The sequence below is a fragment of the Papilio machaon genome, chromosome 6, assembly GCF_912999745.1.
Source record: "Papilio machaon chromosome 6, ilPapMach1.1, whole genome shotgun sequence".
In the NCBI taxonomy this organism is placed as follows: domain Eukaryota; kingdom Metazoa; phylum Arthropoda; class Insecta; order Lepidoptera; family Papilionidae; genus Papilio; species Papilio machaon.
The window spans coordinates 281,408-294,333 of record NC_059991.1 but is presented as its reverse complement, the minus strand read 5'-3'; the positions used below and the strand labels follow the sequence as shown (position 1 = coordinate 294,333).

General features: G+C 32.3%; 1 protein-coding gene across 1 annotated transcript in view; it reads left to right on the top strand.

The window, feature by feature from the left end:
• The first annotated feature begins 10,723 nt into the window (after positions 1-10,723).
• The window catches only part of LOC106711997 (lachesin), a 41,100-nt gene continuing 38,897 nt past the window's right edge, over positions 10,724-12,926 (top strand). The window contains exon 1 of the mRNA XM_045678380.1: positions 10,724-10,894. The gene's annotated coding sequence lies outside the window, so the exon portion shown is untranslated. The remainder of the gene's footprint in view (positions 10,895-12,926) is intronic.

Sequence of the window (12,926 nt, the reverse complement as noted above, 5' to 3'; positions counted from 1 at the left end):
ACTATTTGAATGTAATTCATAATAATATTTATGTTCATAGCAAGAAAAATAAATTTGAACTTATTTACATTTTATTTAAAGTTTTGTCATTTAACAGAGCTGAAATCAGCCAGAGTTGTATTATTTTGAAAAAAAAAAACACATGATTTCTTTTTTTCACTTCTAAAATAAAATTTGAGAATGTGAAAGAAAAACCACTTTATATTCAGAGCATTCGATTGGTGCTGTAAAAGGCGAAGTGAGTATTGACTTGGATTGGAATTTAAAATATATCGATTGCGGCATACGGGAGGGGGGGAGAGGCCCAGATGAAATATTAAACGGCGCGTTTTTTTTCCAATTGCCCGCCCGACGAGCAGCTGAGGCGGTTGTAAAAATGATACGTGACTCGAACGAATGCAAGAATTATTGCGGACTTGACTTAGTTCTCAGTTAGAGAAAGAAATTAAAAATTAATTTTAACTGAGATCGCAACTAGAGTTCTGTGTACTTTGACTGAGTTAACTTTTAGTTATTTAAAAGAACGTGACTTTGGGGGAGACGTTTTTTGTACAAATGTACTTACAAAATTAAAGTAAATTTGAGGTATTCAAGAATTTTTCCTTCGTGAAATATAAATCTTTATTAACTTTACGTAGTGCAATTAAAAATAAATTGCTTCTTTTCTTGACAGGATAATTTTATTTCTACATTAAATTTGAAAACATTCTAACATATTTCTAATTTAGTGACATTACAATTTATTAGTTGGATCTGAAAAGGCAAGATAAGCATTGTAAAACTACGACAATGCTTACGTTACCATTATCAATAACATTTTAATAAAGGTTATTGAAAATAACAAAAAATAATTTGTAATTTGCACATATTTAAATCGTTGGACATTATTCTTACTGTCATTGAAACGGTTTAAGTTTTGAAATTGTTCCATATTATATTATGCAATTCAATCTTCTTCGAATACTAAACTTCAACAATATATATTTGCTTAAATATATATATCTTCTAGGTATACGATTTTATTTATTCATAAATACAAATTAATCTTTGAGTTGAGAAGCTCTGCGCGACTCGGGGGAGGCCGTAATATAATTTTCTTATCCCCGGTGCATCGTCTTTGTTCGTATAAATGGAAACTTGGCTTTGTTACTAAAATTTTCTAGATAAACACTACAACAAACTTTGAAATGCGGAAAATTTATACAATAACTGCTTTAATGGGAAATATTTGATATTATGAGGAGTAATATTGGAGATAACTTTATTGAAATAACTTCTCTATTACAACTGAGACATCGACCTGAATACAAATATTATTATGTTTTGTCAATTTCCATTACATCATTAGGATAATTAAAGAAAATGTGTTTGCTTTTACAGTATTAAAATCGATTTAATTTAAATTAAACAAGAATTAAAAGAAAATCACTCCAAAAAACTAACGTTTGTACTTTAAATACCATGTTTTGATTTAGTCTTAAAAATATACATAGAAGTAACGTTTGCGCGATGCAATTCCGACATGTGCTCTTGCAGACAGATTCTAAATAATTTTTGTAATGTAAAAATTTTGAGTCGCTATAATACACTATAGAGACATGTAAACCCAAGGGTTAATATTGTTGTTATGCTTTACAAAATAAGAAGGAATGGTAATGATCAGTAGAGCTTGTTTTGATGCAATGTACTTCAATGGTCGAGCTCAAATTTCGACCTCTTGTCTATGATGAAAATTATTTGAATGCTCCTTTGGCACTATAAAGAGAAAACGTTGCTACAGTTATTTTTTTAAAAAGAAGCTGGTTTTTAATTTTATTATTAAAAGATTTAACAATCAACGAGATTAAAATGAAACATAGCTTTTATTTTACTTTTTATTTCCGTTTTTGTCACTTTTTATTAACTTATATGTAAAAAATTACATGTTATTAAAATTACCTTATAACCTGAATAACGGTACAGTTTACTGATTGGAAAATTGAAGCAATTACTGAGGCATAATTGTGTAGCGAGGCTTTTGTAGCTGCCTGCATTGTCGATGACCAGCTCTGACTAAAATTATCTTTTATATTAAAAAGTTTATTAATAAATTTAAAATCAGGCTTAAATCGTAGATACTACAAAATATAAAATTAAAATAATAAATCTTGTTAAACAACGTTTTTTATATCGTTAACGTTTGCTGATAATTTTGAAATGTTACATAGTTTTAAGTAACAATTCAAATGCAAACTTTTGTATTAAAATTTAGAAAAATACATTGTGTAAAAATACTTTCCTTGATAAATGTGAGGAAGTGAGTAAATGCGGCGGAAACTTCTATTTTAAAAGGTAAGGAAACCTACATTTGTTAGCCGAGAACTTTAAGTACGAGTTATGATTGTTATATGGAAAGAGTGAACAGTACTCTGTTTTAACACTATGTATTTTTTTAATTTTTGTACATCAATTTTTATTCCAACAAAAATAATAGTACAGAATTTCAAGGAAAAATTAACATATGACAATGGCTAATCAAACCCTAGACCAGTACAGAAACAGTTGAATACGATTACTGAAAGGTTAAAAAAACATTAAATTGTGTCAAGTATTTCTTACACTCGTTTACGGTCACAAACTACGCACAAGTGCAATTAACAGGGAAACAAGTGCAATACGTTAATAACAAATGCAATACTCGTAATATTCGCAATTGAGTTCCACAACTACGATTCCCAGATTTAGCCTTTAATAATTCTTACTACGAAATGAATGATGAGTTTATTTTGGCAGTAAATCGGCATATTTGATGGTTCAACTCATCGAGTACGAAGTACTCGCCGTTAATTCGGGTAATTTAAACAGAAATTATCGTTATTTAACCGTTAAAATGGTAGATTATTGCTGCATACGTTTCAAAGCGGTCTTGCATCAATGTAAATGCTAGTTAACACACGTTATTGACAACATTCAATTTAAACTGGTCATTTAATATGTTGATGTTGTTTGAAAAAATAAAGAAGTCAATGTTTTACTTTATACAGAATTTACGTAGTATCGTGAAAAGAAAGATGGCTTTTAAAACTATTTTGTACAAACCTCGATACAATAAATAAGGGTATTAGATAACAGAGTGGTATATTTTTGCAATTGTAAAATGTGGCCCGCAAAGTGCTTAGCATTGCTTTGACAAAACACGCCGATAGCTCGATTATTTTGCTGACCGTCCTCGTTAATCTCTCCTCTCTCCATTTAGTCTGACAAATAGCTTCTACTCCCAGACAAAGGTGGTGACGTATTCTTTTCAATTTACACTTGGCTTCGCCTGAAGCTTTTAACTAAATTAAATAGGTGACACCTTTTTTTACAATAGTTAAGGATATTTATACCAGATAAAGGTTAACCTCCATTTGTAATGGAAAATAAAATAAAACATATCTCATTTTGAAACTTTGATAAACATTCTTGCTATACTAAGAATAAATATTAATTTTGCAATTATATTTCTTAGTACAAAATTTGTTATTTTACTTTAAAAGGCATTTTCCAGCTCTAAGTGCATGCAGCCAGTATTACATGCAGCTTCCGAAATATCAGTTGGGATTCCTCTTCACCGCATTGCTCTAAACATTTCATTGTTGTACTTTATATTAACGTAAAGTAATAGTAACTATTCCAAATAATAATGCTTTTTTAAACCCATGATACGAACATATTAGTTTTGTTATTATATACTGTCACCTTTAAATATTAAACAAGATTATTTTTAAATAACCTTTGTTTATGAAGTTTCATGTTAATTTTAATGACCCCAGATCATGAAGCTCCAAGGCATGTACGGTAAATTACGATAACCGTAGTACACTTGTTAGATTTTACAAAAATATCATTACTTTTGATGAATGATAATAAATTCTTAACATAGGTACCTATCATTACATTGAAACCCTGACTTTCCTTTAAGAATGTTTTTCATATAAAATGAATAAGTGAATGAAAAGCGGATGGATAAAGGCGTTTACTTTGTATAGATGTGCGACGAACCTTTCTTATCAGAGGCGAGGACTCAATTGAATATATTTGTGGCGGGGCTATTACCAAGACTAAATCAAGGCCTAATGTAATGTTTACTGAGTAACGCAACATACTCATATTCTCTTTTGATTACATCTCGAATTACATGAAACAACAGAATAAGAACCAAAGAACAAACATTCATGACTGTTTAAATGTTAAGGTGAGTATAGACTACAACATTTACTTGTAACAGAACAACGAGCCGCTCTATGACATGTTCTAGTGTATCATCCTTACACGAACTAAACGTGCTTTGGAAACTATGCTTTTACCCATATTATACCATTCGTAAGAACGTTACATTACACAAAAATGCTCCAGAAAATTTTGTAGTCTATACTGACCTTTAAGCCACGTATCTTTAATTATAAATGTTACATTTTGTTTAAAAATTAATATTAATTATTGTAATTTATGTTGATAATTTAAAACGTAGTTTCTTAGTCACTAATTCCAGCATTTTTTCTACAACTAAATGGGGAATATTGCAACAGTCTACAATAAAGACCGTCAAAAGGTATCAACAGAATTGAGTAGGTTAATTTGAAATTATTGGAGTGTACTTTTTAATATCATCTACGAAGAGCTACGTTCTAGTATAGGCGCTGATGTAGGCCATTAAATGGGCAGACATGCACAGAGCAGTCAATGTTGTCGTACTTCAATGCAATAGTCCATTAAGAGTGAGTGTAACGATCACAAATGTGTTTGCTACGGCGCTATAACTTGCCCACGCATCTGCACCTACTACTCCTTACCGAAAGCTCTTCTTAACAAGTATATAAATATTGTTGACCCTAAATTAATGCTGGTACGATGGTTAAAAATAAGAAGTTAATATTTAGAAATTTACATAAAGTTTTGTTGAATAATTTATTGGCTTATCTATACCTATAGCGCGCACTCCTGAACGGAAAATTGACCCAATTACTGAGACATAATTGGCTAGTCAGGCTTTTGGAGTTCCCGCATTATTGAGCCTGAACTAAAATTTGTGTAAAATCACAGCTTTTGAACATTTCATTAACAAAGTGCGCTACACCACGCCGCATAAAAACTGCCATCAACAAAGGAGATTTAATTTTAAAAATTTCAATAATCTCATCCAACTTGCTACAAGTACGTTTGTCAATGAGTTGCTATGAATCAGATTTACCTGAGTTTTTATTGATGTTTTGGTCGTAAGTCGTAAGTCAAACAAAGGAGTTTTTAGGTTGTTCGCATATTTTTAATGAATTATGGAACGTTATTTACACAACAACAGTGGTAGACGCCAGCAAAAAAAACTTGGACGTGTAGTAGACGTAGGATGGGGAAATATTATATTTCTGTGCGTCCCCTCCTCCGTCGATTAAAGGTAGACAACGGATCCACATTTGCATATGTCTATTGGCCGCAGTCGGTACGCTATTTCGGCGAATTTAGGTGGTCGCTTGTTCGCTTGCTAAGGTGGCAAGTATTACAAAAAAAATATAAGAAATTGAATATGATGAAATTTGAACGTTAAAACAAACCTTTTTTTTCTTATACAATGTTTTCTAGAAAATAAATAAATATCTTTTAAAATACATAATTTTAATAAAAGTGTTTTCCCCTGGCGGTAAACGGCAGTATACAATTATTATTGGAACACTTGTGGATGGCCATATATTTCTGTCTCGCTCCCTCACTGTTATCTGATGCCAGTTGTTATCAAGGGACCCCTTTGATATCTTACGGTTATCTCAAGTATGCTCTTAGGGAATATAAGGAACGGTAAAACTTAAACCATCTCTTGTGACTTTTTCGTTGTGTTTCCGTAGAGAAAATTACTCGAAACGACTTCTGTTTCTTAACCAAAGTTATCGTATCAGTGTGTTCTTTACTGTTTATTGTATATTAAAAACTACAGGATTAAAGAAATCTTAAAACGCATACAAGTAATAAATAATTAGAGATGCCCGCGCCACACCCAGCCGGCGACACATGGCCGCGCTATCCAGTGAATTACAATTATGTATTAGATTTTTATTTAATTAAAATTGTTGAAAAATATTTTTTTCTCATTACATTTTTTAAATAACTTTAACATAGTTTTATTTATTTTACTAGTGTAAAAGTTGTCATAACAGCACATATTTGCTGCAATCCCACGATGAAGTTTGAAATATTAAAGCCAATGCGGTGTAATTCAAAGAAACTTAAATCGTTCTCCATAGCACGGAGCGAGTCACGTCGCGCGGTACATCGCCCAAACTTGCTCCAGCAAAATTGTTCTTTTCGCATTAGGAATTTATCCCGCTCCCAGCGCAGGGTACGATACATGGGAACGGGATTGAGAATTGGATAGTCATTACCATATTGATAGACTTAATATTTCAGTCTCTTTATGCGGATTAGCTTTGTATGTAAGATATTCTAAAATTTAAACTTGTGCAATTTTGTAAAGACGCTGTCTTAGTATCAGATAAAGCAATAATTATAGCTATCTGACAAAGACAAAGTAACAAAAATTCTTAGTAAGATTCGGAACTTGGAACAAAATAAAATAATCTTTTTGCATTAATTATTGTTATTCTAAAATTTTATAATGTCCATTAAGTATTATTTGTAACCTATTGTTGAAATCTTTCCACGACATTTTTTATCTCGTTGGATTCGAATCTCTGATACTTTATGTCAGTTAAAATCTAAGTTTACCATCGTCACTCGACACTAACATTCTTTCCAAAGTAATTAATTTTAGCAATGCCATAAATTTCATTAGTGATAATTGAAAAATAACTGGAATTCTTTACTTACATTGCATTGAGTTCTGTCTTGTCTGCCATGCCTCAGTTTAGTCTACAAATGCCATTTATTAAGAGTACACTTAAAAGGACTAAAACTTTACTTACATTTATCAAATGTACACCTTATTTAACTTGTTATAAGGATTAAAATCGTAACGCGCTATCGCAGTCTCGGGTCGTTTATGTCTTATCTATGAAAGATGCAAGTTGAGTTGTTAGCACAAAACTTTAACTTTTAACTTGTACGACATAAGAGTAAATTTCCATTGCAAATGATACAGATGAAACGTTGTTCTTTTGCTCAAAAGGTAGTTTCCAGTACTAAGTGCATCGAGATCTCTCTACGTGCATCCGTTTGCAATGTCAGTTGGAAATTTCTCGTTACCGCAATAATCCGCGCCCAGGTTCATATAACATATTGCAATATTTCACAATTTAACATAGGAAAATTTATCAGCGAGCATAACAAAGCTGCGATGTGTCTACTCAATTACAACAGCGCTACCGACGATGCAATATGGCATGGTAAAACAGTTGCCTTCGAAATGACGTCACAAATGAAACTATACTCGAACTATTCATATTTTAAATTTAAAATTCTTCAAATATTGCAATATACTTTTAGCAGTTTTGAATATCTCCTCGACTTCAATAGATGCGTGTGTGAAATCGAAATGAGCGGCGGTCGGCGAGCCGTAGCGAGGCGTGTTTTGTCTGAATAGCCCCGCTAGCTACAGTAGCCTCGTTCTCTTTACAACCATCACCCTTATTTACATTTGTATACCGGCCACTTCGATCATCCTTTCTATATACACAGAATCTTTAATAATATCATACATATAGTTTTGTATCTTCCGTAAATATATTACGTATATTTGTATAATTATCTGTGGTTGAAATACAAAAAATAGATAACGTTTGGTAAAGTTTTCAATATCTAACTAACGTCACTAACGTATTTCATGCAAACTAGATAAGAAAACGGAATGATGCGTATAAATGCTTGTAGGTGTATGAAACGTGATCGAACGAGCACTTTGAAAGGATGTGCGCTGAACCTTGCTTATCAGTGGCAGAGGTCGCCTGTAAAATATACCTATAGCCAGAGTTATTACAGAGCATTTCAACCCTCGGAGCGGACCATTCAATATCGGACGTCAGGCGAAAAACTAGAAAAGCTACACAAGCTTTTAAAGTACGCAAACAGGGTTAACATTGACATCCTGCCTTTTGAAATATTGAAGAGCTATTTACTAAGATTAAAACCATATAAAGTAGTAAGTACTTTACACGTTTAAACATTACGTTTTATGTTATTACAGTATTTTAGTGCAAATTGATACTAAAACTAAACTAATGTGACGGTGTAAATAGGATTTATGACCTTTTAACAATAATTTAGTGCGGTAGTATCCACGTCCCGATACTAATTTGAGTTATAATTTAATTTTAGTTTAACGAATATCCTAACATAAAAAGTTAGATGTATTATACTAAGAGTGAATATGTATAAATTATAAAACTTATTCCTAATAAAGTAACCTTTAAACACTAGTATCCAATAATCTGAGGACATTTAAATGTCATTACATTTATGCGGTCGGTTTGGCAAATAGCCAAAGCTGTCGCCCGGCGAAGAGGTCGTTAAGATTGTAAATTTAAAAAGGCTTAGTTCTCAAGTATTTCTTGGACAAGTTTGCACTGTTACGTCTATATTATTATTAGTTTAGGCTTCTCTGGTATTCAAATATTGTCTTTTAATTAAAATAGACAAGAAGATATTGAGTATTCCATGAAGTATCATATTTTGATAAAACAAGGAAACATTTTTTCGCTTCAACAGTTAGCAAATTCTCCAAGACATCATTGTCTGCATGGTCTATTTCATCATCATCATCATCAACTCACTATACATTCCCACCGAGGGGCTCGGAGCCTATCCCAAGTTAGGGGTGACTATGCCACCACGCTGGCCAAGTGCGGGTTGGTTGACTTCACACATATCATTGAATTTCTTCTCAGATATGTGCAGGTTGCATCACGATGTTTTCCTTCACCGTAAGAAAGTTAGATAAATGTACATATGTAAATCGAGAATCGAAAAACACATTAGTATATGGAGGGATTCGAACCCAGGACCTGCATATTGCAAGTCAGTGCCCAACCCCTGAGCCACCGACTATTTACTATTATAAAATTGTCTGAATTAATATCTCTTATTGATACATCTGTATGCAACTAGCAGCAGAACACGCGAGTGAACGCAATCTGACGGAATGGTGCGAACGATGCGAGGTGCTGGGGGGTGGCGCGGGGTAGTGCGAACGGGGAGGTAATGTTCCAAATCAATCTAATTTGTCAATGAAAGTCAGGCGCAGACGTTGATTGCTTCATGTGCCAGTAAGATGTCGCTGTTGACGTCGCACAGTAAACATATTTTTCTTTTTAGGAAGATTTAATTTAGTCGTTTTTGAATACCTTCCGCCCTAATTTATATATTAATATTTTTTTTAAATTGTAAGTCAGTGTGTTATGTAAAATTACCACTAATCAAACCGACATGGAATTTAATACACATGAATTAGATATCAAATTTTAGCTTGCTTGTTAGCTTTAATAGAAATAATTTTGAAATAGATATAATAGTACTACTAAATGTTAAATGCGAACTAAACATAAATGACACGTAAGTTATTGACGGCATTTTAGCGCTCATGTCACCTGGACGATTTACTAATCGGAGGCAATTAATGTTAAATGAGGAATATGGTAGCTTGGAAATTCTCTTACTTACCCATTAGCGTGGACATTTATTACATGAATTCAGTGATGATTGCTTACTCGATAAATTAATTTGAATTTTAATAACATGTATTTAATTTAATATATCACGTTGCATGTATTACTTAATGTTTATAAATATCAGTTATGTTGATATTAAAATAAAACAAGCTAAAAACGGTCAAGAAAGAAAGAAAGGATAATTAGGCGACTACAAGCACTGCACAATTATCCTAGAATTTAAATTCATGTTTCAAGAACTTTTCAATTCGCAACTTTCCATCACTTTTGATTACATATTTATATATGTATTCCTTCGCTGCTCTTGTGGTATTGTTTTCCATAAAACGTGTCTAATTAACTGTCAGATGCACGTTCCTCGTACTGTTCTAAAATTACCTGCGCGCCTACTTGACAAATATTCATTAATGTTGTAAAATAGTATAAATGTTATTTAATTGTTAAAATTAACAAACATTTAACATTAATTTGAAGTTAACTCATTGCTGTAAATCTGAATTTTCAAACATTTGATAGACAATATTGCCAAACGCATTCATGCTCGTCTAGAATAGTGCTGGATTTGACTAGGTTTATTATAATTACATACAATATTATCGCACAATTTCTACTCAAAATTTCTACGTACAAAAACTACTCGTCAAGATATTTGTAGCATTTCATGAAGAAAGTCAAAAATGTTTACAAAACGTCATCGTATTGCTATGAGTAAATTTTTTTGGGATAACTTTAATCGGATTTACACTATCGCCTACATCAATGTGGTTTGTTGACGGCCAGCGCGGGTAGCAGACAGCGGACAGCGGACAGTTATTCGGTGTAAAAATGGATAACATGCGTCAACATCTTTTGCCGTGCAGCGCCGAAAAGGCTAATGGAGTACGATGCAGCATCCACTGCAAGGGTTGAACGACCCAACGCATGCGCGGAACAACCCTCTTTTCGGGCTAAATGGCCAACGAGCTGTCTTAGTGCGCGTTCATTCTAACTGCGATCAAATTTCGATCTTAGCATGTAACGTAGTGGATGCTTTTGAATGTGGCGGCGATCGGCTGCGGTGCGACCGGCAGCGCTCAGTAGGTCGTGGCTCGCCGCGGCCCGCGCGCGTCTTTCTAGCTCGTAGCGCCTCGTAGCTCGTAGACCGGGAAACTTTATGAAGTTTACGTTATCGTAGCCGACGGAACAAACGACGCGAACTGTTTTTCTTGTTTTAAAACTATATGATTATTGTTTTTGTGTTACAATTGTGGAATTTACGAAATGAGGTGAGGTTTTAATGTGTTATTACATATTTTTATTTATTATCTATTAAAGTTTGAAAGTTTTATACTTTTTATGTTAATGGTTTAAATTTATTGTTAACTATTTTTATGTGTTTTTAAAAATATAAAATTAATTTATTATTATACAATATCATGCAACTTTTAAAAGTGTTGATGTGTAATAAAATTCATTGATAAAGTTATGGAACGTTTTGATACATTAGTAATTCTAATAAAAAATAAAGTAAATAATAAATAACAAGGTAGCATACACCTCTCCTACAGCTCATCGTCGCAGAAGAACATGTATAAATTATATTAAATATTTATTTTGTATCATTTCATTATTAAATAAAAAGTGTTATATTCTGTTATCTATCTAAATAAAATCCATGTATTACAAAATATATAAAGTAAATGACAGGATGAAAATAGCTGCCGTGTTTTTATGTTTTTAATGATGCTGCACTCACTGAAAATATCCTACTGTTTTAAGATGGAATTTAACATTTGAGTGACTTTAAAACTCACTTTACTCATAAAACTTCACGTCGTAAGTTTCAAGTACTAACACTTTTCACAAGGAAAGACTTCTATTTTTGAAATGTGCCCCTCAACTTTACGACGACGTATAGAAATTAATGTACCTGAATAGTTAGATGCTGATTGATACAAAGCCTTTTGATTGGTGCTAAAATTTAAAAATAATATTGTATTCGTAACAAACAATGACTATTTATTATCTTTATTAGTAGAGATGTCGAAAAGCATTTTACAAAATGTAAATTTATATGCTATTTTGAATTCAACTAGGAATCAATACGGTATCACTTAGTATTTATTAAATAGTGCGTTTGCAGAAACTATTAATATGTTATGCAATTAGAGTCAAGTGGCTCTAAACACTAATCTCTAACACAATTCATAATTGAGCATAGTGAAGCGGTTCTGCATCGCACATGTCATACACGATGTCGGTGCTTCGGAAAATTAATTAATCTCCTCCATATTATCTATTATGCGAATTTAAATTGCAGGTAAATTAATTAATTTGAAATTATTTAATCGGAACAATTGCAATTATGTATTGTTACGTGTGAAACCCCTTTCATCTCTAACGTTACCAAATATAAGTTAATATATTTGAATTAATCGAATAATACCAGCAATTTTACCATTTCGTGATAAAATGCAAAATGCTTGGAAGTGAGTATTTTAAGTAGCTGTTTGGTATAAAAATTAAATATTAACCAAACTGAGCGATGGACATTAAAACTGAAAAAATAGCAATTAAATTACTCATATTACTGTAATTACTTATACTACAGAATGTACAAAACAATACAAAATAAATACAAAATGATAAAAATAAACGCTTTCTATATTTTCGAAAGAAACTCTAATATCCTATCGTATTTTTTTTATATCATAAGATGGCAAACGAGCAAGCGGTCACCTAAATTTACCAAAATAGCAGAAGTAACCGCTAGACATTCGTAATTGCAGATGCGTTGCCTCTCTCTATTCTACGGATACAGAAAGATAATTTTTCCCCTTCCTATGCATTCTCTCCTACGTCGAATCAAATTCCCCTTCCCACCCTTTTCTTATAAGGAAAGAGGACTTAAATTAGGCCTCCGTATATTCATATTAAATTCATATAATAAAGTTTGTTAACATTTCGATACAATGAGAGGGAGTTTAGAGGCGATACAGTATTCAGTACAATAGCACGGGTAGGTGCCGTCTTATTTGAGATTGATTAAACTCAGCCGGCGATTAACTGTGAATATTGAATAGGTTCGTTGCCGTCGCTTAAGTTCAAACTACAGCTTAGATTGATACTCGAACAAGTATTGTTTTAAGATGAGATATTGATTGATAAAATATTCTACTTTATAGATAACATAATTTTCGATTATTTAGAATTCCTAGTACTATCTAAATTACTGTTTCAACAGTAAAACCGTTTTACTCTCATTACTAAATAATTCGAGATGCATTAACTATTCTAAGCTATCTTCCTCCATTAGTT